This window comes from Setaria italica, chromosome VIII (genome assembly GCF_000263155.2).
Source record: "Setaria italica strain Yugu1 chromosome VIII, Setaria_italica_v2.0, whole genome shotgun sequence".
Lineage (NCBI taxonomy): Eukaryota > Viridiplantae > Streptophyta > Magnoliopsida > Poales > Poaceae > Setaria > Setaria italica.
This window is the reverse complement of record NC_028457.1, coordinates 12,390,272-12,415,138: the sequence shown is the minus strand read 5'-3', so window position 1 is coordinate 12,415,138 and position 24,867 is coordinate 12,390,272. Positions and strand designations below refer to the sequence as shown.

At 46.9% G+C, this 24,867-nt stretch overlaps 1 pseudogene; it reads left to right on the top strand.

Annotated features, from left to right (window-relative positions):
* Positions 1–24,432, top strand: part of LOC105914927 — a 32,515-nt pseudogene extending 8,083 nt beyond the window's left edge.
* Positions 24,433–24,867: the final 435 nt, after the last annotated feature.

The window sequence follows — 24,867 nt, the reverse complement described above, 5'->3', positions numbered from 1 at the left end:
GACGTTCCAGCCTTGCCCTTCTTCTTCCAAGAATTGCCCTTCTTCTTAAAGCTGGGCTTGTTCTGTATCGCCATCACATGGCTGGTACTAGCGCTTTTCTTAATGTCAGCCTCTGCTGTCTTGAGCATACCACACAGCTCATTCAGACCCTTCTCCGTCCCATGCATATGGTAGTTCGAGATGAAGTTCCCATAGCTAGGCGGAAGAGACGAAAGAATGAAATCCGTGGCCAACTCTTGGCCCAGTGGGAAGCCTAGCTTCTCCAACCGTTGAGTGTAACCAACCATCTTGATTACGTGTGGTCCTACTGCTGCGCCTTCTGCTAGCTTGCTCTCAACAAAAGCCTTAGACACATTAAACCTTTCAGTCCTGGCCTGTGTTTGGAACATGTCTCTAAGCGCCACGATCATATCGTGCGCCTCATGGTTTGTTTCGAACTGCATCTGCAGCTCGGGTTCCATGCAAGCAAGCATAAGGCAGCTTACTTCGAGGTTAGCATCACATGCTTTCTTGTAAGCAGTCTTAGCAGCAGCGGGTGCATCATCAGCAGGTTCTTCTGGTAGTGGGTTGTCTAGAACATCTTCCTTTTTCTCAGCCTTGAGAACAATTCTCAGGTTGCGGATCCAATCCGAGTAGTTTGTTCCATTCAACTTGTCCTTCTCAAGGACCGAACGCAAAGCAAACGATGTGGTGGTGTTGCTAGGTGCCATTTAATCTACAACAAAAGTAATGCAAAATACACTAAGACAAACGTATCCATGATAGAGCAAATTACATTAAACTATTTTAACAGAATCTACTCCCACTAAAATCAATATCCCTCTATTGAAACTTAGTGATTCAGGATCCACAATTAACAAGTCTACTAGTGAGCTTTAGCATCACCGCTAGCAAACGAGGTAGATCGGTAAGCAACTTTTGCTAATCATATCACATATGACTCCTGTTGTTGGGTGACATCTCTATGTCTCGGCGCCCAACCTTTATGCCCCAAGGTCCTTAACCGTTAAGATGACCATGTTAAGCAAACCAACCCTTATGCGTGTAAGTGTCCGACACAAACCCGTCTAGTCAAGGAAAACTAGTGGCACCCTAATTTCATAGACCCACCACTAATTGTACAAGACATGGGACGGTGCAAGTTTTAGTTGGGAGGGCATACTAACTTAAACTTTGTGAGGGATCGTTCTATTTCTAACATCACAGCATGCAGAAAGTAAAACATAAACAGAATAGCATTCACACAGTTTGTGACACAGTATGGCCCGTTTTTCTTATGGTGATCTCCATCTCCATAGAACCTGTTCACCATGGTGATCTCCATCTCCATGTTCCATGTGCGCCATCCTCCTGGTGATGAGTCCTCCAAGAACTAGAGCATGCTATTACGCCTAATAGCTAGTAAAGAATCTAGTAATGAAGATTACATAGTTGCTTGGATCATCACAGATTGGTACGCAGACCATTAATTACAATAAAGTGACAACACATATGGCTCCTGCCGTGTTGCCGTACGCGCGACACGCAGGTCACGAATGAGTTACACACATGCATCACATACACAAGGGGCCATACTGATCACAAGATACATACATCCTGCAAAAGAGAGTTAGACGTCCTAACGTTCCAAACTTTGGAGGCCCGAAACTCCATCTTCCAAGCCGAATTTGGGAAATCTAATTTCGCCGAAAACGGCGAAGCGGTTGAATTTCATGTGTAACTTTTTCTGTAGATCAATTTTCGTATAGAAATCGCCCCGATCCGAGATCATACCGAAAAGTTACGGCTGATTTACCGAAGCATATGCATACGGCAAAATCCCGACCCCGGCAGTAGATCACATCTACTATATCACATCTAATGCGCCTGGCGTATGACCCTGGATCTCGATTCGACCAATCATATTGATCTTCCCTCACTGCAACTGGATTTACGTGTATCACTTAACTCCGATGGCGGAAACCGACCGGTAGGAGTATGTCGTTACACTACCATTGCAGCAAGGGCACGAAATCAGGACATAGATCAAACAGAGAACTCGCATATCTCCATATGCACACATCCCGAATCCAAAACTAAGCAGCTACGGCTCTGATACCACTGTAGGAATACGAGGTAGGCTACGCTAGCGCAAATCAAAATTTCTACCGCGTATAACCAAGAAGAACTGCCGTATAAGGATCACGGGATTACCACTCGACGCACTACTGGTGCGGAAGATGTAGATATGCGTCGGTGCAGTGAAGACGATCACGTAGTCGTACGTAGTCGATCAACGTAGTCGTACATAGTCGATCACGTCCAGCAGCTCCTCAGCAGCTCGTCCACGTGCACAGCAAGATCGCCTCCGGTGCCGCGGCTCGTCGTCGGCTCGTCGTGGCTCGTCGGCGGCTCGTCGATGGCTCGTCCAAGTGCTGCAGGCGCAACACCTCCAAGGTATCCACACGTGCAGGGAGGAAGCGTCGCAAGCCGGACTGCTAGATCCACAAGTTGCAACAGGCGAGGGCGTGGGAGGCGCGGCAAGTCTGTTCAGCCAAAAGGTGTAAACCCTAGGGCGCCCCCACCCCTCTATTTATAGAGGTTCCTGATGGGCCTCTGGATCCGAGGCCCATTAGTACTCCTAAACCTAATCCAACTCGGATCAGATCCGAATTGGGCTTCCAGCCCCTTAAGTGTGTGACCCTATGGGTTCGGATACGTATAGACATGGCCCGAGTACTCCTACTCGGCCCAATAGTCGGTAGCGGCCCAATAGCAAGACGTGCCAACTCCTATACGCATACGAAGATCATATCAGACGAACCATCACAACATAATATACATGCTATTCCCTTTGCCTCACGATATTTGGTCTAGCTTCAAGCCGACCGCTCTTTCTCGATCCTGTGATTCGGAATCCCTTTGTAGGTTAACTCTTAACCGTACGTAGCATGGCCATGCATTTTTGGATCCGATCACTCGAGGGGCCCAGAGATATCACTCTCAATCAGAGAGGGGCAAATCCCATCTTGATTGACCATGTCTCAAAGCATGCTTCTTGACAAACCCGAAAGCTACCTTTATAACTACCCTGTTATGGCGTAGCGTTTGATAGCCCCTAAGTAGGTCGATCCACATCTAGAAAACATGCGACAATCTCAGGTCTAAGGACAAAGCGTATATGTTGTTTAAAGAGAGAACTACTTCTCGTGTTGGGTCAGTCCTAACACATGTATCCACATGTGTCCACATTATTAGTTCAACATCTCCATGTCCATGACTTGTGAAACATAGTCATCAACTAATACATGTCCTAGTCTAATATTCATGTGTGTCCTCACATGAACTCCGACTAGGGACAACTTTAGAATAACCATACAAGTAAAGAGTTTCACATACAATTCACATAATTGCAAATCAATTCTAGTAGCCTTTAATGGATATTCAATGAACACAATATACAAATCATGGATACAAATGGAATATCATCATCTCTATGATTGCCTCTAGGGCATACCTCCAACAGATGCACCCGTTGCTGCTAAGAATGCTTACAAGAAAGCATGTGATGCTAATCTCGAAGTAAGCTGCCTTATGCTTGCTTGCATGGAACCTGAGCTGCAGATGCAGTTCGAAACAAACCATGAGGCGCACGATATGATCGTGGCGCTTAGAGACATGTTCCAAACACAGGCCAGGACTGAAAGGTTCAATGTGTCTAAGGCTTTTGTTGAGAGCAAGCTAGCAGAAGGCGCAGCAGTAGGACCACACGTAATCAAGATGGTTGGTTACACTCAACGGTTGGAGAAGCTAGGCTTCCCACTGGGCCAAGAGTTGGCCACTGATTTCATTCTTTCATCTCTTTCGCCTAGCTATGGGAACTTCATCTCGAACTACCATATGCATGGGACGGAGAAGGGTTTGAATGAACTGTGTGGTATGCTCAAGACAGCAGAGGCTGACATCAAGAAAAGCGCTAGTACCAGCCATGTGATGGCGATACAGAACAAGCCTAGCTTTAAGAAGAAGGGCAATTCTTGGAAGAAGAAGGGCAAGGCTGGAACGTCTAAGCCAAACCCACCGCCCAAGGTTAAAGCTGGACCTGGACCTGCTCCAGACAAAGAGTGCTTTTACTGTCATGAACTTGGTCACTGGAAGAGAAACTGCAAGCAGTACCTAGCTTCCTTGAAGAATGGCGGAAGTAAGAGTACTTCTACCTCAGGTACGCTTGTTGTTAATGGTATAGACAACATATTTCTCGCTGATACAATTATTAATTCTTGGGTATTTGATACCGGATCGGTTGCTCATATTTGCAATTCGATGCAGGGAATGATAAGAAGTAGAAGCGTGGAAAGAGGAGAAGTTGATTTCTGCGTGGGCAATAATGCAAGAGTTGCTGCTTTGACCGTCGGGACGATGCAACTCCACCTCCCGTCAAGATTTATTATGGAGTTGAATAATTGTTATTTTGTTCCTAGTTTAAGTCGAAACATTTTATCTCCTTCATGCTTGATGAAGGATGGTTATTCATTTGCGAGTGAAAACAATGGTTGTGTGATCTCTAAGAATAATATGTTTATGGCTTTTGCACCCATTGTGAATGGATTATTTGTTTTAAATCTTGATGGTTCACCTGTCTGTAATGTAAGTGCTAAAAGACCTCGGCCTAATGATTTGAGTCCTACCTACTTGTGGCATTGTCGTTTGGGTCATATAAGTGAAAAGCGCATGAAGAAGCTTCATTCTGATGGACTTCTAACTTCGTTTGATTTTGAATCATACGAGACATGTGAGGCTTGCTTGCTAGGCAAGATGACCAAGACGCCTTTCACAGGATTTCCTGAGAGAGCAGTAGACTTGTTGGAACTCGTACATAGTGATGTATGCGGACCAATGAGCACGACGGCTAGAGGAGGATTCCAATACTTCATAACTTTCACTGATGATTTTAGTAGATATGGCTATGTCTACTTGATGAGGCACAAGTCTGAAACCTTTGAAAAGTTCAAGGAATTTCAGAATGAAGTTGAAAATCAGCATGGCAAGAAAATTAAGGCCTTGCGATCTGATCGTGGAGGCGAGTATTTGAGCCACGAGTTTAGCAATCATCTAAAGAGTTGTGGAATTATTCCACAACTTACGCCGCCTGGAACACCTCGGAGAAACGGTGTGTCCGAGCGACGTAATCGAACTTTGTTAGACATGGTTTGATCAATGATGAGCCAGTCGGACCTACCGTTGTCATTTTGGGGATACGCTCTAGAAACAGCAGCTTTCACACTTAATAGGGTACCATCTAAATCCGTAGTTAAGACACCATATGAGATATGGACTGGAAAGGTTCCTAGTTTGTCTTTTCTAAAGATTTGGGGATGTGAAGTATTTGTCAAGCGACTTCAGTCGGACAAGATCACACCCAAGTCAGATAAGTGCATTTTCGTGGGATATCCAAAGGAAACTTTGGGATATTATTCTACAACTGATCAGAAGGCAAAGTGTTTGTCGTTCGGAACGGGGTTTTCCTAGAGAAAGAGTTTCTCAAAGGAGAAAAGAGTGGAAAGACAGTGCATCTTGAAGAAGTTCAAGATGAGCCGATCGGGCAAGAATCAATGAGTGATGCTAATGTAGCAAAACAAGTTGAGATACCCATGGCAAGAGAAGCACCGCCACAACCACGAAGGTCGGCAAGGCTCCACGAAATGCAGGAAATATTATTGTTGGACAATGATGAGCCTGCGACATATGCAGAAGCAATGATGGACCCAGACTCCGAAAAATGGCAGAATGCCATGCAATCCGAAATAGAGTCCATGGGAGACAATCAAGTTTGGAACTTGGTTGACCCGCCTGATGGTGTTAAAGCCATAGAGTGCAAGTGGATCTATAAGAAGAAAAAGGACATGAATGGAAATGTTCACATCTATAAAGCACGACTTGTCGCAAAAGGTTTTCGACAAGTTCAAGGAGTTGACTACGATGAGACCTTCTCGCCCGTAGTGATGCTTAAGTCCATTCGGATTATTCTAGCTATAGCTACATATTTCGATTATGAGATATGGCAGATGGATGTCAAGACAGCTTTCCTGAATGGAAACCTAACTGAGGACGTGTATATGATACAGCCCGAGGGTTTTGTCGATCCGAAAAATGCTGGAAAGGTATGCAAGCTTCAGAGATCCATTTATGGATTGAAGCAAACATCTAGGAGTTGGAACATTCGTTTTGATGAAGTGGTCAAAGGGTTTGACTTCACCAAGAACGAAGAAGAGTCTTGTGTTTACAAGAAGGTTAGTGGGAGCTCTGTAGTATTTCTAATCTTATATGTGGATGACATATTACTGATTGGAAATAACATTCCTATGCTTGAGTCCGTAAAGACTTCACTGAAAAATAGTTTTTCGATGAAGGACTTAGGGGAAGCGGCATATATTCTGGGCATTAAGATCTATAGAGATAGATCGAGAAGGCTTATAGGTTTAAGCCAAGATACTTACATTGACAAAGTGTTGAAGCGGTTCAGCATGGAAGAGGTAAAGAAAGGGTTCTTACCTATGTCACATGGCATACATCTCAGCAAGACTCAGTGTCCTTCGACTGCTGATGAGTGGGATCGCATGAGTAGAGTGCCATATGCCTCGGCTATTGGATCTATCATGTATGCAATGATAAGTACTCGCCCAGATGTTTCATATGCGCTAAGTATGACAAGCAGACACCAATCTGATCCAGGTGAGAGTCACTGGACAGCGGTGAAAAACATTCTTAAGTACTTGAGAAGGACTAAAGATATGTTCCTCGTCTATGGAGGTGAGGAGGAGCTCGTTGTAACAGGTTACACCGATGCTAGTTTCCAAACCGACAGAGATGATTCGAAGTCACAATCAGGATTTGTGTTCACGCTGAATGGTGGTGCTGTTAGTTGGAAGAGTTCCAAGCAGGAGACGGTGGCCGATTCTACGACAGAAGCCAAGTACATCGCGGCTTCGGAAGCTGCGAAGGAAGGTGTTTGGATAAGGAATTTCCTCATTGAGCTTGGTGTGTTCCCGAATGCGTCCAGCCCATTGAATCTCTACTGTGATAACAATGGGGCAATTGCGCAAGCAAAGGAGCCAAGGAACCACCAGAAGAACAAACACGTAATGCGGCGATTTCATCTCATTCGAGACTTCGTTAACCGGGGTGAGATCAAGATATGCAAAATACACACGGATCTGAACATTTCTGATCCGTTGACAAAACCACTCCCGCAGGCTAAGCATGATGCGCATGTAAGAGCTATGGGTATTAGGTACCTTCTAGATTGACTCTAGTGCAAGTGGGAGACTGTTGGAGGTATGCCCTAGAGGCAATCATAGAGATGATGATATTCCATTTGTATCCATGATTTGTATGTTGTGTTGATTGAATATCCATTGAAGGCTACTTGAATTGATTTGCAATTATGTGAATTGTATGTGAAACTCTTTACTTGTATGGTTATTCTAAAGTTGTCCCTAGTCGGAGTTCATGTGAGGACAAACATGAATATTAGACTAGCACATGTATTAGTTGATGACTATGTTTCACAAGTCATGGACATGGAGATGTTGAACTAATAATGTGGACACATGTGGAGACATGTGCTAGGACTGACCCAACACGAGAAGTAGTTCTCTCTTTAAACAACATATACGCTTTGTCCTTAGACCTGGATCGACCTACTTAGGGGCTATCAAACACTACGCCGTAACAGGGTAGTTATAAAGGTAGTTTTCGGGTTTGTCAAGAAGCATGCTATGAGACATGGTCAATCAAGATGGGATTTGCCCCTCTCTGATTGAGAGTGATATCTCTGGGCCCCTCGAGTGATCGGATCCAAAAATGCATGGCCATGCTACGTACGGTTAAGAGTTAACCTACAAAGGGATTCCGAATCACAGGATCGAGAAAGAGCGGTCGGCTTGAAGCTAGACCAAATATCGTGAGGCAAAGGGAATAGCATGTATATTATGTTGTGATGGTTTGTCTGATATGATCTTCGTGTGCGTATAGGAGTTGGCACGTCTTGCTAGAGGCCGCTACCGACTATTGGGCCGAGTAGGAGTACTCGGGCCATGTCTATACGTATCCGAACCCATAGGGTCACACACTTAAGGGGCTGGAAGCCCAATTCGGATCTGATCCGAGTTGGATTAGGTTTAGAAGTACTAATGGGCCTCGGATCCGGAGGCCCGTCAGGAACCTCTATAAATAGAGGGGTGGGGGCGCCCTAGGGTTCACACCTTTTGGCGAAACACACCTGCCGCGCCTCCCACGCCCTCGCCTGTTGCAACTCGCGGATCTAGCAGTCCGGCTTGTGACGCTTCCTCCCTGCACGTGTGGATACCTTGGAGGTGTTGCGCCTGCAGCACTTGGACGAGCCGCCGACGAGCCACCGACGAGCCGACGACGAGCCGCGGTACCGGAGGCGATCTTGCTGCACGTGGACGAGCTGCTGAGGAGCTGCTGGACGTGATCGACTACGTACGACTACGTTGATCGACTACGTACGACTACGTGATCGTCTTCGCTGCATCGACGCATATCTACATCTTCCGCACCAGTAGTGCGTCGAGTGGTAATCCCGTGATCCTTATACGGCAGTTCTTCCTTGTTATACGCGGTAGAAATTTTGATTTGCGCTAGTGTAGCCTACCTCGTATCCCAATAGGTACCCCCTAGGCGGGTTGCCGGTCTAAAACACCGACAGCTGGCACGCCAGGTAGGGGCGCTCGTCGAGTTTCTCTGCGTGAGATCAATGGCAACGGTCGTCATCAAGCCCGTCTTCATCATTGAAGTGGGCGCTAGATCATCAACGTCCAGGAGAAAGAATCGGAGGATTTGGTCAGGAAAAACAAAAATTTCAAAGTTAACAACCTCGAGTTCGACTACGTGTCGGACTCGACTTCAGTTCGGACTAGTCGGTCCCAGTCGCTTCCCAAATCGACTTCGACTCCAAAACGGTTTCCACATGCACTCCGCAATACAACCGAAGTCCACCAGAGTTTCCTCACTCGAATTCAACTCAAACTCGGGAACGACGAAGATGACGACTCCGACTCGGTCTATCTCCCAGAGATACCACTATCTGGACCAGCCCAAGGACTGGTGATAACTTCAACATCACAAGGCAGATTCGTACACTGGCCAGGTTTGAGACCATCTCTCCTCGCGCGCGACGACAAGTCACGCCTTGTCACCCACATAGACAACATCCCATACTAGGAAGGTGTCCCACTCACCTCAAGCGTGAAGAAAGTTCCACAGAAATCGCAACATCAAGCTCCGGAAGCTACTACCCAGACAGAGAAGTCTTTGTTATTACTCAAAATAACAACCCGGGTACTAGCCAGAACAGAACCCCCAGGCGATTAGCACAACTCGACAACGTCTCAAAAAATGAGTCAACAGCTAACGCCCCACAAGACGAAACTTCCGATCAAAGGAACGACAATGTACAAAGAAACGACAATGAAGTTGTCAACCAACCGAAGCAACACAGCCAAGGTTCGAGTAAAAACAATGCCCCAATATACCATAAGGATATTGGAGAAGTCAGCTGCACTAACTCCGTAAAAAGTATTCACCCTACTCGAAAAAATCGCGAAGTGTCAAATTTTAGTGATCTGCGAGAAATACTCAACAGTCGGCGTGAGCGATAAGTCGACAACTACAACCATTTTCCTGCTTTCACAAATCGGGTAATGAGGACAAGACTACCCGAGAAGTTTAAGCCAACAGGAATCACGAAGTATGATGGCAAACCAGACCCCATCCAATGGCTACGATGCTACTCGCTAGCAGTTCAAGCAGCCGGGGGCAATAACGACACGAAAGTTATCCACTTCCCCATATGCATGGAACCCGCACCGCTTACATGGCTTGAGTCACTCAAACCCAAATCAATCGACTCTTGGGCAGATTTGACAAAGGCTTTCACTAACAATTATGCCAGCTCCATGGCTAGACCAGGCAACAAGATTGACTTGAGTCAAATTAAGCAAAAAGAAGGTGAAACCTTAAGTGACTACTTGCGACGGTTCTTCGAAAAGAAGGCAACTATAGTTGACATTTCAGAAACAGATGTCATCGAGTGCTTCCAAAACGGACTCTACGATCGACGAACATACCAAGACTTCGGTTGGCGACGACCAGCTAATGTCAAAGACCTTAAAGTCATGGTACAACAGTGGGTAGATGAAGAAGACAAAGAGCGAGAACGGTTCGGCTCTCATCGCAACCGAGGGCACGACAACAATGACCAGGATAGAACTCGACACAATGATACTCGAAATAACTTTTTGAGTAATCAAAACCGTAAAAGGAAGCCCGACAACACCGTTGCAGCCATGACTAACTCCGGGAAATTAAAAAGGGATCCCGTAAAAATGATGAAGGGCCAACCTTCACCGAGCTACTCAAAAAGCAGTGCCCATGGCACCCGACTAGCAAACACTCGGCAATAGACTGCTACAGCATGCGTTGAGTAATGCAAGACTTACCTGCACCACCACCCCCTGAAGAATACATCAAGAAAAAAGACAAAGGCAAGAACAAAGTCCACAATGATGATGAAGAAGAGGGCGACTTCCAAACCGCCTCCAAGACAGTCAACGTCATCTTTGCTAGAATCCCAGGCACCACGTCCAAGCGAGCCAGCAAACTCGTACTCAGGGAAATCATGGCCATCGAACCAACAGATCCAACACCGCTAAAATGGTCAGAAGTGCCCATAACCTTCACCAGGAAGGACCAATGGACCAAGTTCTCAGAACCAGGCCGGTTCCTCCTAGTACTCGACCCCGTTGTGGCAGGATCAAAGCTGACAAAGGTACTCATTGATGGCGGAAGTGGACTCAACGTCATTTTTGCCAAAACACTAAGGAAGATGTGCCTCGACAACATAGAAATGCTCACCCCAACAAATTCACCTTTCTACAGCATCGTACCACGAAATGCAGCTATACCGCTAGGATAAGTCATCCTTCCAGTTACCTTCGGAACTAAGGAACACTACCTCACCGAGTACATCAGATTTGAAGTCGCCGACTTCGAGACATCTTACCACGCCTTACTCGGAAGGCCAGCACTCGCCAAGTTCATGGCCGTACCACATTATGTCTACTTGGTACTCAAAATGCCAGGACACAAGGGAGAACTAACGCTACGGGGGGATCTACGGTGATCCTATGAATTCGACACTGAAGCTGTGGAGATCGCCGCGACTTCTCAAGCACCTAACCCCATGCAACAAGTCTTCACAGCTTCAAAGAAACTCCATCCAACCGAACTTGAGATCCCAGAAAACAAGTCGGAGTCCACAGGTGAAACCCACAAGCGAGCAAGACTTCAAACCAGTCGATCTCCAGACGGGTGAGTCCTCGAAGACAGCCTTGATTGGAACCGGGCTAGATCCTAAATAGGAATTCGCGCTCGTCAGTTTCCTTCGGGCTAACCACGATATCTTCGCTTGGAAACTAGCTGACATGCCCGGTGTGCCCAAGGAGCTGATCGGGCACTCTCTAAATGTTGATCCCAAAGCTACTCCAAAATGGCAGCGACTCCGCAGGTTCACTCAAGACAGACGAGAAGCAATCAAAAAAGAACTAGCCAAGCTACTCGCGGCAAGGATCATTAAAGAAGTTTTTCACCCTGATTGGCTTGCCAACCCCGTACTTGTTTGCATGAAAAATAGCGAGTGGAGAATGTGCGTCGACTACACCGACCTCAACAAACACTGTCCTAAAGACCCTTTCGGGCTACCCAGGATCGACCAAGTGGTTGACTCCACTACTGGGTGTACTTTACTATGTTTTCTCAATTGCTACTCAGGCTGTCATCAGATAAGCCTCAAAGAAGAAGATCAAGCTAAAACAGCTTTCATCACACCATTCAGAGCTTTCTGCTACAAGACAATGTCGTTCGGACTAAAAAACGCAGGAGCAACCTATCAACGACCTATACAGATGTGCTTCGAAAAGCAACTTCACCGCAATGTCAAAGCTTATGTGGATGACGTAGTCGTCAAAACAAGAAACAAGGAGGAACTCATCGCCGATTTGGAGGAAACTTTCTCCAATCTACGAGCTTTCCAATGGAAACTCAAGCCTACTAAATGCATCTTCGGAGTACCTTCTGGCAAGTTACTCGGGTTCATCATTAGCCATCGCGGCATTGAGGCCAACCCGGAGAAAATATCTGCCATCACAAACATGCAAGCACCAGCTAGCATCAAGGATGTGCAGAAACTCACAGGCTGCATGGCAGCTCTCAATCGGTTCATCTCGAGACTTGGAGAACGAGGACTACCCTTCTGCAATCTTCTCAAACGACAGGACAAGTTCAAATGGACAGAAGAGGCAGACAAGGCACTAACGCAACTCAAAGACTTTCTGTCAAAGCCTCCTATACTCACTGTTCCATCTCCAAACGAAGACTTGCTCCTATACATAGCAGCTACTACTCATGTCGTCAGCACGGCGATAGTAGTTGAACGGTCTCAACCAGGCCACATTTACAAAGTCCAAAGACCTTTGTACTTCGTCAGTGAAGTACTCTTGGACTCCAAAACTCGGTACTCACCGATACAGAAACTCCTATATGCAATTCTGCTCACCTCCCAGAAACTGCGCCATTATTTCCAAGAACACAGCATCACAGTCATTTCTGACTTCCCGCTAGCCGAAATTCTCCACAACAGAGATGCCACGGGTGGAATCTTCAAATGGGTAGTTGAACTCGGAACTCTAACCTTGGAATTTAAATCAAGGACAACCATCAAATCCCAAGCTTTGGTCGACTTCGTGGCCAAATGGACTGAAAATCAAGTACCAACACCAGTCGAGCGGCCAGAGCACTGGGTAATGTATTTCGACGGGTCCCTCAAACTCAAAGGGGCCAGTGCAGGCGTACTCCTCTCTCCCCAAAGGGAGATCAGCTCAAATACATACTGCAAATCTTCTGGGAAGCATCAAACAACAAAGCCGAGTATGAAGCACTGCTACACGGCCTTCGTCTTGCAATCTCCCTCGGCATCAAAAGACTACTGGTATACGACGACTCACTAGTCGTAAATAACCAAGTCAATGACGAGTGGGATTGAAACAAGGACAACATGGACGCTTACTGCAAAGAAGTTTGCAAACTGGAAAACAAGTTCTCAGGCTTGGAATTCATCACATCGTCCGCGACAACAACGTAGCCGCTGACGTGTTATCAAAAATGGGCTCAACTCATGCAGAGGTTCCAGCAGGAATTTTTGTACATGAACTGCACAAGCCGTCCATACCTGAACAAGTTACACCTCCAGTAGCCCAGACTACTGACGTCACTCAAGAAATCATGATGACAGAAGTCGACTAGAGGACACCCTTCATCGACGGATCACAAGTTACCCTCTGACAAAAATCAAGCTGAGCAAATTTCTTGACGAGGAAAAAACTACGTTTTAGTCGGAGACAAGCTCTACAGGAAAAGCGCATCATCAGGGGTACTCATGAAATGTGTTACCCATGAAGATGGCCAAGAAATCTTAGAAGAAATTCACAAGGGAATCTGCGGCAACCACGCATCCTCACGAACAATAGTAGGCATGGCTTTCCGAGCAGGTTTTTACTGGCCAATGGCTTTGGCCGACGCGAAACAATTAGTTCGGAAGTGCAAAGGTTGTCAATTCTTCACTAAACAGCAACATGTTCCTATCTACAAGCTAGTCACAATACCTCCAACATGGCCGTTTGCCTGCTGGGGGCTCGACATGATAGGGCCATTGCCAACTGCGCCAGGAGGATTCAACCAAGTACTCGTGGCAATCGACAAATTCACCAAGTGGATCGAGGTCAAACCAGTCACTTGCCCCAAGGCAGACCGAGTCCTTGACTTCTTGGATGAAATCGTACATCGTTATGGCTTTCCAAACAGAATATCACAGACCTAGGGTCAAACTTCAACAATCACAACTTCTGGGAATACTGCGAGAACAGCGGAATTGACGTTCGCTACGTCTTGGTTGCTCACCCATGAGTCAATGGACAAGTCGAGTGTGCCAACGGCATGATACTCAAAGCTCTTAAGAAACGACTACATGACGTTGGCAACACCAAAGGGGGCAAATGGCTCAAAGAATTACACAATGCTCTATGGGGACTATGAACCCAACCATGCAAGACCACTGGACTCTCTCCCTACTTTCTAGTATATGGTTCAGAAGCTATATTACCTGTAGACGTCATGTGGCAATCTCCCTTAGTGGAACAATACAACAAAGAACTGGCAGAAGAAATAAGGCGAATAGATGAATCCCGCGTATCGTGCAAATAAGGAACCAAGGCTGCTCTTTTGCTAGCCTTGCCGAGCCAACCCACTCTACGGCCACACCTCCACCTCTATGTAAGCGGGATAAAGAACACAACACTCATCACCCATCACCCACGAGTTCCAGCGCGTACTCCGCTGGATCACAAGCTGCAAGATGAGGCGTGCGATGAAACCTCCTACGAGGATTCTTCTAGCATTGCGGCTATCCCTACGAGCGCTAGAGTCTATGGAGGGAAGGTGGCCTCAACCTATGAGGAATCTTCTAGCACCAGTGTACTCTTTGAAGGCTCTCTACACTCAAACAACAACAACCGAAGGCAATCCATCGTTACTCAAAGTCTAATCCAAGCCGCTCTCCATGGCGGTCTATTTATAGCCAAGTGCTACAACTGCCAACCACCCAGGAGTTACTACGCGCCCGTGATCGATGAGTCTGGATGACCTCTGACTCTGTCCATGTGAAAGCATTCATGCCACAAAGGACACAAGAGTACTGTACACCCGTGCACCCCTATTCAAAGAGTAACAAAGTAGGGTACTTGATAACATCACGACTGCTAAACTTCAGAACCACTTCCTCCAAGCATAGTCTACGCCCGAAGCGGATACTTGTCTTGGGGGCCCGGATGAGTCCGACCCTCTACGCCAGGGGTCGGGCGAGGGGGAACCTTGCAGTGAAGGGTCGGGTGTGTCCGACCCTGGGACCTTGGGTCGGGCGAGACGGAGTAGAATGCTCCCTACCCGTGTCGGGTCAGAATCACTTCACATAAATGTTGGACAAAGTGCTCATTTTAGACAAAATGTCAATCAAAGTAATCAGAAGCTTACAAGAGTACATAAAAGTTCAAGGCTCCTCCAGAGATACAAATTCAGTCATCTTTGATGCGATTGGCTCAGCCTCCTCGAGGTACTGCGCATAGGCTTCCTCTGTGCAGTTGCGAGCAACGCCATCACCAGCCGCTGACAAATCTGCCCTCGGGTAGTATGACTTGACCACAGCAAGGACTTGTTTGCAAACAGCCTTGCATAGGCTGGCCACTTTACCCGGAGCAGCCTTCAAGCGCTCGACTAGTGATTGAGGTCCTGCATCCTCTTCCAAGGGGGCAATAGTATTCACCAAGTCCTGAGCGGCATCAGTTAACTCTTGGAGCTCGCCTCAAAGTCTTCCTACAGTTTGGGCATGATCTCTGCATGCCACCATGGCCATAGCAAGCATCACTCCATTCTAGATCTTCCTGTCTCGTTGATGCTCGCAGGCAGCCTGTGTTTCCGTCAGCGCAGCCCGAAGATGTTCAGCTTCATCCGCTACTCGGTCGTGCGCATTTCTCCAATCAAGTTGCCTCTTCCTCTTGAGCTCTGCAAAAACAACTAAGTTCCAAACAACCAACTACAGTCGGACATACTCGGAGCATGAAAAGTACTCACCCTGATACTTTTTATTCAGAGACTTGTAGCGGCTCTCCAGTTTCTGCTGCAAGACTTCATGATCTGACCACTCAACAGCAAAGGATTTCACTCCAGCTTGATGAACCCTCAAGGATTCTATAAGCGGGCACACTCCTGCTCCAATTGTTTGTTTCGCTCCGGAAGGGCCCGAGCGTTCCTTTGCGTCCTATCATACAGATCCTGCACAGCAAAGCAAACGGTCAAGTCCCTTAGCTACTAAATCTGTTAGACAAAGCGACAAAACACACCTGGAAGCTTTGAAAAACATCAACAGCTCTCTAAAACTCCGACTCAGATGAAAGCTCAAGTACTGGACCCTCAGTACTCTTCACGACATGCGGAGCTGCACCCAAGACCATAACATCGGTCAATTCAATACTACGACTACAAATACTAGTACCCTGGTTACATACCTGGAGCAGTTGGTTCTTTGGATTTCTCCACATCCACTACAGCCAGAGCTCCGCCAGTAGACGCCGACAAAGATATATTCCCTGAACCCGAAGCAGCTGAGGGGTCCTCCACCGTGCGGATCACTTCTTGAAGCATAGACATGGTAGCTCCAAGGCGACCAGCTGTGGCGGATCCACTTCGGATTAGCTTGATTAAGCAGGGTTAAGTCGCCTAACATGCGACACCCATGCCTAAGCCAAGTTAACACGAAGTGCCGTCGGATTTCATCCGATTAACCACTTGAACAGGATCGAGTTAGCAAACTCACACGAAGGTGAGTGGTTCCAGAGAATACAACAAGTCCACTGAGTTAAACAACTTAACCATTTAGTTCGGCCAGAAAAACAAATCAGAGTTTTACAAGGTTCCAAAGAAAACAACAGAAGGTAAAACAGCAAGTGGAAGCTAAACGCGGGGGTTGGACGTCCTTGGTGAGGCCAGCCAAGACGTTAGTGATCCCTCTCCTCACCGTCCGAGGAGGGATCCCACTCGACCGTCCAACCCGGAGGGAGCTGGGGCGGCCAAGTGCCCACGAAAGAAGGCTCGGAAGTAGCAACTTCACCTGAAAAAGAAGAGCCACAACAAGGCTGAGCTACTAAGCTCAACAAGACTTAACCGACCGGGGGTGACTACTCCACCACGTCTAGACATGCAAGGCTCTTTGGCTGAGGGGTTTGTTTGCCAAAAGCACTAGGTAGATCCCTATTTTCAAGTTTTAGCTCCGGTTCAAAGTTCATTATCTGGTCTAAGTTTTGCAACCTATTCTAAGCAAACATAGAACCAACCAAAAGGTATATATATATATATCATCAAGACCATGTCATCACCATATTTCTTTCTTACTCAGGGTAGCATAGCGATCAAGCAGTCTCAAACTGTGAGAGGCAGATGAATCGATTCGAGTTCTTTAACCATGCATGGTGGACCTAACCTCACGACATCCGCGCACCCGGAGGTCGCTTCCTGTGTCGGCCTTCCCCATCAATCCCCTAACCCGGGTCGGGCCCATTTCCTTTGGTGCAAGGTTCCACAGACCCGGCCTCTGCCGTTCTGTGACCACGCTTGCCACCACGTGCGACAGCTAGCAGGGGAATCTCTGTTCCAAGAACAATGGGGCGACCACTCACGTCTAGGTTCAATCCGGTACTAGGCTTCCTCATCCCATACTAAGTATGAGGTTAGTACTTTCAAAAACTTGATCACGAACACCACCACTGTCGGGCCTTAGCAAGTTCCATAGACAGACGGGGCGATCAACCGACCACCAAAGAGTTACCCAAAACCCTGCCCCGTCCATTGTCCTTACAGTTGTAACAGAAGGGTAGACATCCAACTCCTACAACTCGCGAGTGACAGGAAATCACTCGGCTTTTACCGTCTCCTATTTAAGCAAAGCATCTACTCAGTCCAACAGCTAGTGTTCAGATCATAGGAGCTAAGTCATGGATCTAGGGTTCCAAACAACTCCTACACGTAAATGCACAAGCATGTTAACAAAGGCATGCACAAGTTTGGAAAACATAGGGGTTTCATGCATCCGGGGCTTGCCTTCAAGCGAGAAGGAAGGAAACTGCTCAACTTCTGGGGCAGCTTCGGCTTCTGGGGGCAGGAGCTCGGCTACACCGTCGTCTTCTAGCGCCGGGTGCAGCTCGTAGCAGCCGTCGGTGAGACGCAGCTCTACACGAATGCAATGCAAGAGTTAGCATTTTAGACGGTTAATTCAACAGCAACACTTGCAAGTCTAAGCCTAGAAACTTGTGACAAGCAACAGGAGGGTGGGGAGGTTCAAAGGAGTGGGTGGAGATCAAGAGGTAAGGGTTGGAGGAAGGGAACTTATGATCCGACCCTTAATCTAGAGGAATAGCTGTGCTAGGGGTCCTCAGACTCAACGCTGAAAGGTTCCCAAGTTTTACACATACACCCTCGGTTCGAAGAAAAAGGATATAGCCGAGTCCTCGGGCAAGGCGGAGAAAGGGTCGGCGAACAGACACGGTCGGGCGAGACGGAACAGGGGTCGGGCGGATAAGACGGGTCGGGCGAAGCGGACAAGGGTCGGCAGAACAGGCAGGGTCGGGCGAGACGGAAAAGGGGTCGGACGAACAGAAGGGTCGGACGAGGCGGAAAAGGGGTCGGACGAACAGAAGGGTCGGACGAGGCGGACAAGGGGTCAGATGAACAGAAGGGTCAGACGAGGCGGACAAGGGGTCGGCAGCTTACCTTCGTCTTACAAGGAAAGCTTGGGGTCGGGAAGAGCAGGTTCGGGCAGAGGAACTGGAACACTAAGGCTTGCGGTGGAGATGTCTGGCGGTGCTCCAGCGGCGGCAGTGCTTCTTGTGGAGCACAAGTAAGCTCTTACGCAGCACGGAGGAGCAAGCGGCTGGGTGGATTGAGGAAAACGGTGTGGAGCGGAGAGGAGAGTTCCTCAGGGACTTAGTGTGGTGGCGCTGGGAGCTCAAACAGGGAGCAAGAGAAAATGGCGGGAGGGTAGCGATGGCGAAGGGGACTCCGGCGGGGCTCGCGCATTCCCTTTTATAGCGGCGCGAAAGTGAGAAGGGGAATGGCGCGAAGGCCGGGGAAGAAGCAATGGAGTGCTCTGCCCGGGCGGCGATTGAGCGACGAGGGCGGTGGAGCAGGACTTCGGGGATGACATCGGCGGTCATGGGGCACTGGCGTCAGGGCGGCGCAGGCGCGGGTTTGCCGGTGGTTGAGATTTGGCGGAGGCGGGCGTCGTCGTGCGGTGGAGCTGATGGAAGTGACCGGGAAAACGGCGCTAGGAACGAGAGCGCACAGGTGAGAAGACAGGCGGGCTGCTGCTGCGCGGGCGAGCGCGAAGCAACACTCTATCAGGGCGGCTTCTAATAGGGCGGGAAAGGAACTGTCGCTACCGAGTTGAGCGCGGCGGCAATCGCATGCATTTCTTCTCGCCAACAGACGGCCGAGTACTTGGTGCCACATGAGCAGCTGCTAGCGCTATCTTCTCGCCAAGACCTGGAAAAAATAGAGTCAAGACTACAAAGTCAGACTAACAAAAATAGTCAGGAAGAAAGCTCACCACTAGCGATCACATTGGACAATAAGGAGCTAGTAGGAACTACTGGCGACACTCCCTTCGCAACATCCGCTACTCCAGCAGGCAAACTCAGGACTGCCTGGTCAGGGACCAGCAGCGCGGTAGCCGATGGAGCCGGGGCTGTCAGCTCGGGGGCTACTCTAGCATCTGCTGGCGGCACCTCCCCTGGCACCTTCTCAACAGACACAACATCAATGCCCTGAGCGGTCACGACTACTTCATCCGAAGTAGCCTCATCGTCACCAAGCGCCGCGTCGTCAGCCTTTTGAGATAGATAAAGTGATCAAAAAGATTACAAGTTAAATTTCATCAGCTACAAGTGAGTACACGGCTACATACCTTGGTACCCTGAGACTTCTCAGGAGGAGAAGTCGAAGCAGACTTAGCAGCAGACCTCTTGCGGACTACTCGGCATTTCTCAACAGGAGGAGAGGGCTCTTCTTCTGACTCCTCAACAACAGATTCTTCTTCTAATTGCGCCAGATAGCCAGCAAGGACTCAGGACTACAAAAACAAGTTGATATTCAAAACAAATATCCCAAAAGTTCAAAAAGTACAAGTCAAGTGAAAGGTCATACCACTTCTGGCTCATACCAAGCATCATACTGATGAAGAGTTGAAGGAATAATTGGTACTCCTTGATAGTTCCTGAAGAACTTGGCCAGTAGCGTCTCCACATCATCATCAGATATATCCTCAGCGGACATATGCGATGGATCGTTAAATCCTGAGTACTCACCCCCCGAGTGAGCCCGTTTCTAAAGAGGCTGAACCCTTCTCTTGAGAAAACTGGCCGCCACATTAATCCCAGTCAGACCGAGTGCTTTCAACTTGGTAATCTGGTGCAGCAAATGGCCAAGCTTCGGGGTATCTTCAGGTTTGCTCACCCAATTCTTTGCGTGCTTTGGCGCATGACCATTAACCACCAACAAGCGAGGATTATGGTTCCCAATATAGAACCACCTCTTTTTCCACTCCCCATGGGAGTTAGTCAAATTATAGTCAATATATGCACCTGAGCTCTTGAGTTGGAACCCGGTGCCTCCAAAGACCTCCGCCCTAAGTGCACTAGGCTGAGGTTTACAGCGAAACAATTTCCTAAACAACTCAAGGCTCGGAGGAACTCCCAAGTAAACTTCACAGAGGTGCACGAAAATTGACATATGCAGTACACCATTGGGGTTCAAGTGTACCAACTAAAGCTTGTAGTACTTGAGGATACCTTTGTAGAAGTCAGAGGTGGGCACCCCCAACCCTCTCTCCACAAAGTGTGCAAGCATCACCATCTCGTTCGGATGTTCCTCAAACTGCCACGCGTTAGCAAAGGCAGGCCTCCACTCGAGTACCTCATTCGGCTACAGAAGCTTGGCGTCGACAAGCGCCTGAACGGCCTCCTCCCTCATCACGGAATGCTACCACGTCGCTTCAGGCGGCGGCAGCGCAGTCTAGTTCGTCAGCCCCACCTTCGGTGCCGGCAACACCAGCTCCTTCCCCTTCTTCGATTTCACCTTCGTTGCCGCTAGAGCCTTGCCATGAGTCTTCTCGGGTTTCTTCCCCATCTTCTTGGTGTGCATAAGTCAATCTCAACTGCACTAAGGGCAAGAAAACCTTGGATCCCTCCCAAAGAGCTACAATGGCAGCGGTGGTGCTAGACAATCACAGCGGTGGAAAAAAGGAGCAGAAAGGCAAGGGAAGAAGAAAAATAGATCTGATTAACAGTGGAGCGTAAACCTAACCGACAGGGGGTCCTCCAGTTATATCTCCGCCACGTCCAGATTCCAAGCGTCAGTTATGTAACGAACAGGTTTTAAGCAGATTAATTGCCTTAAACACCCAACAGCTACTCTTTTCAATGGGTCTTGACCACTTCAACGACAAAAATCGCCTAAGTGCTCGGGGGCTGCGGGTACCGTACCCGATGGTCAGAATTTTCTTTTTCAGATTACCAAGAGTAAAACAGCCAAGAAACAGGATTGACCCTAAGCCTGACTCTTCGACTCAACCTAAGGCTTGGGGGCTACTCCATATGGAGTGCGATTGTCATCGCACTACCATATAAAATTCTTGGAATAAGAAGCAGATCAAAAGAATAAGAAGAGTACCTTCCAGCCACGCGACAGTACTCGAGCACTTCGGACACTACATCCTCTATGACGAACTACTCAGATAGTGCCCACAGTACTCGAGACTGTGGCGCATGACTACAAAGTACTCGGGGGCTTGTCGGGCCTGCACCCCAGGCCCACGAGTAGACCCTGAACGGCCCATTAAGGGACATACTCGGATATGATCAAGACAAGGGGATAGGAGTATCCCACTCGGACTAGTCAAGTATGCACATGGAAAACTACTCGGGCTATACTGAGTAGAACTCTGTAATTGTACTCGACTAGGACTCGAACTTGTAACCCTGCCCTCCCGTGTATATAAGGGCAGGCAGGGACCCTCCTCAAACAAGAACAACTCCAAGTGCATCTAAGATCAATACAAACAAACACACAGGACGTAGGGTATTACCCGATCTAGCGGCCCGAACCTATCTAAATCATGTTCCCTGCGTCACCATTGATTTTTTGATTCTCGATGGCCCTTACCGCACAAAAGACCACCTAGGGTACCTCCTAGGCGGGTTGCCGGTCTAAAACACTGACAGGGGGGAAGTGTATGAGGTTTATGGAAAACCTCAAAAAGCAAACTGCTTCAACCAAATCATTTAAATCACAATATATTAAGCAACAGTTTAGCAGTCAATATTATAAAAGAAGCACCACATAACTTGAAGTAGTAAGATAAATAAATACTTCACAACAATACTAATAATGAATATACAAATGGTGCAATGCAATGCAATGCATGACTTCACTTCTACCCATACATCCCCAAGGAAGGAGGTGAGGGCTGCAACCATATTGCTATATCTCAACGTGCATTGCGGTACCGGTACTTGCCGCACCAATCCGGCGACGGTTTCTTCATATGCATAAACAACGTGAGAATGCGAATGCAAGATTGCAATGCATGAACTTCATATATCTCAAAATTCATAACTTCAAAAGTAAAGCCTCAAGTTGAACAAGATACTTAATATAAAGCTATTTCAGATTTATCTTGCTAGTATGAGGTACTAAAATTAAATGAAGGCAATTCAAACAACAAAGTTAAAGCATGTAGACCACATTGCTACGTTTACTTGCCTTCACTGAAGATCAAGAATGTGAGTTAAGCACGATCCGAAGGTGCACCACCTGTTCACGAATATTACTCAGCACCGACACAAACACACAAGCATAAACAGACATAATTCAAAGCGTTCCTATGCTCGAACCTGTCATCCTCACAAAAACCACACATAAAACTAGACATGACAACAGTGTTGTTGCTTCTCTTTTTTGCATCTTTTAATCACTATGGCTAAAAATTCTCATCTTGTACCATATGAAAGATAACTTCAAAACTTACAACTTTCTAGTGATCTATAAATAGATAAAAAATTATCAATATAGTCTAATCTTGAGATGAACCTCAAACTGAAAATCTAACGACTGCAAAACAGTCCTAGTAAAATAGGTATATCTGGAGCTCCAAAATTCAGATGAATATGAACTTAACCAATCTGGAAATTACAACCTCTTTGGTCATCCAATGATTCAATTCTGTCGTTTGGGTTGCCTAAACTTTAGGTGAGCAGGTTATGCCCAGAATTATGAGGCTGAAATATTGATAGAATAAAACTTCAATATCTCTTGGCGCTTGAATCTGGTTGTGGTGATCTTTACGGCTATGGAAAGCTCTGAAAATTTTATGCAACTCATATAGGTTTTATAGTTTTTAAAAGCCATTAAGAGCACGTAAAACAGATATTACTCCAAACTGCGAAGATTGACAACGTGCTGAGAACTGCGACAAGGGCAAAACTTTACCCTAGCACATGCTAGAACATCTGAAACTTTAGGGAAAACATGGATGATAGCGGGGCATGCCTCACCTAAATTTTCCACTTCGAAACAGCAAGGGCAATGGCGACGGTGGTGATCCCAACGACAACTCCCGGCCGTTTTCCTCTCCCTAGTGATGAACTTCATGGCAGCCCCATCGATTATGCCTAAACTGCCCCACACATGGCGGCACCACCATGAACAGCGATTAAAGACAATCAATCGGGGAAAACAGACAGAGGAAAGAAAGTCCAAGTAATTTTTGGAGAGGAACGGCAACGACGGACGACAGCGAGCCCTAATTCCTCCTCTTTCTCTCTTCTCCTATCTCCCTCTCTCCCCTTTGGATCACAGTAAAGGGAGGGTGGCAGCGCAGGAGGTAGGAGATGTGGTGTGGCGTTTTGAAAGGATGTGGGGTCAGCTAGGAAAAAAGCAACGAAAGAAGGGAAAAAAAAAGAATAGGACTTGGTCATGGAGTTGGCGTCGGATTACTGCAGCTGTGGAATACTGTAGTACCAGGGGTTGAATTCTTGTAGTAGCCAAAACTTTGTGACCAAAACTCCAAACAAGACATATGAGTGATCAAATAAAATAGATTCGACGAGCTTAACGCAACCATGGTCTCCGTTCATCCATCCGAACGACAGATCTAAAAGTCAACTTCTGCCTACAATCTTTACATATTCCAACGTACAAAGCGTATTTTAACCTTTGCGCATCCTGGGTGTTACACCCAGACTGGAGAGATGATATATGAGCTTGACATGGTGCCACTGCAATGTCAAACAGATAGGACCTAGTTACTTTTTTCCATGTAGTTGAGAATGTGTTGAATATAAATATAATTGTAAATTTTATATTCCACTGCCTAAGTTTTCTTCATCCGCTAACAATTTGTTCAGCCACACATGAAGTTAATTTTCCATGAAAACTCTATTCTGGGTTCTTCTTGTTGCTTATCCGCGTATATGCTGCCGCTGTAGGATTAATATTTGATTTACAAGAGAGCATCCTCTCATATTATTGTTCCTTGTGTAGATCTTCTTAGATAAGGAACTGAAGGATAATATTGTGAGGCGAACCCCAATTGGGCTTGTTGGAGAACCTCAGGATATATCTTCCATGGTTGCTTTTCTTTGTATGCCGCGTTCAACTTACATTACTGGCCGGACAATCATGGTTGATGGAGGTATGACAATTAATGGGGATTAATGGGTTCTATCCCCAATGTGAAAAGTATCCAGAAGCTCATATGGCCCTTGTTGTGAAGGAAACGGCAATGACATCTGATGGTTTCCATTATATAAAAAAAACTGGTAATGGTGTTGTTGAAAGATGGAATAAATAAACCTAGCCAGATGAAGATGCAATTGCAAGGCTAGCCCTTACTCAATTGTATGAGAATCATATTTGTTGTATTCCATATAACTTACTTTTCAATTCGAAATTTGAATAAAAGACTATATACGAGTGCTATATTATTGTGTTTTGGGTCTTAGGCTAATCCCAATGGAAAGTTTCATATTGATATTTTCAAAATAGCCACATAAACAAGAATAAAATGAAATGGTGTTTGAAACTACCCTCTCCAATACATAATATCATGGTGTGGTTTCATAGGTCAAAATCGCATTCAATTCCATGACT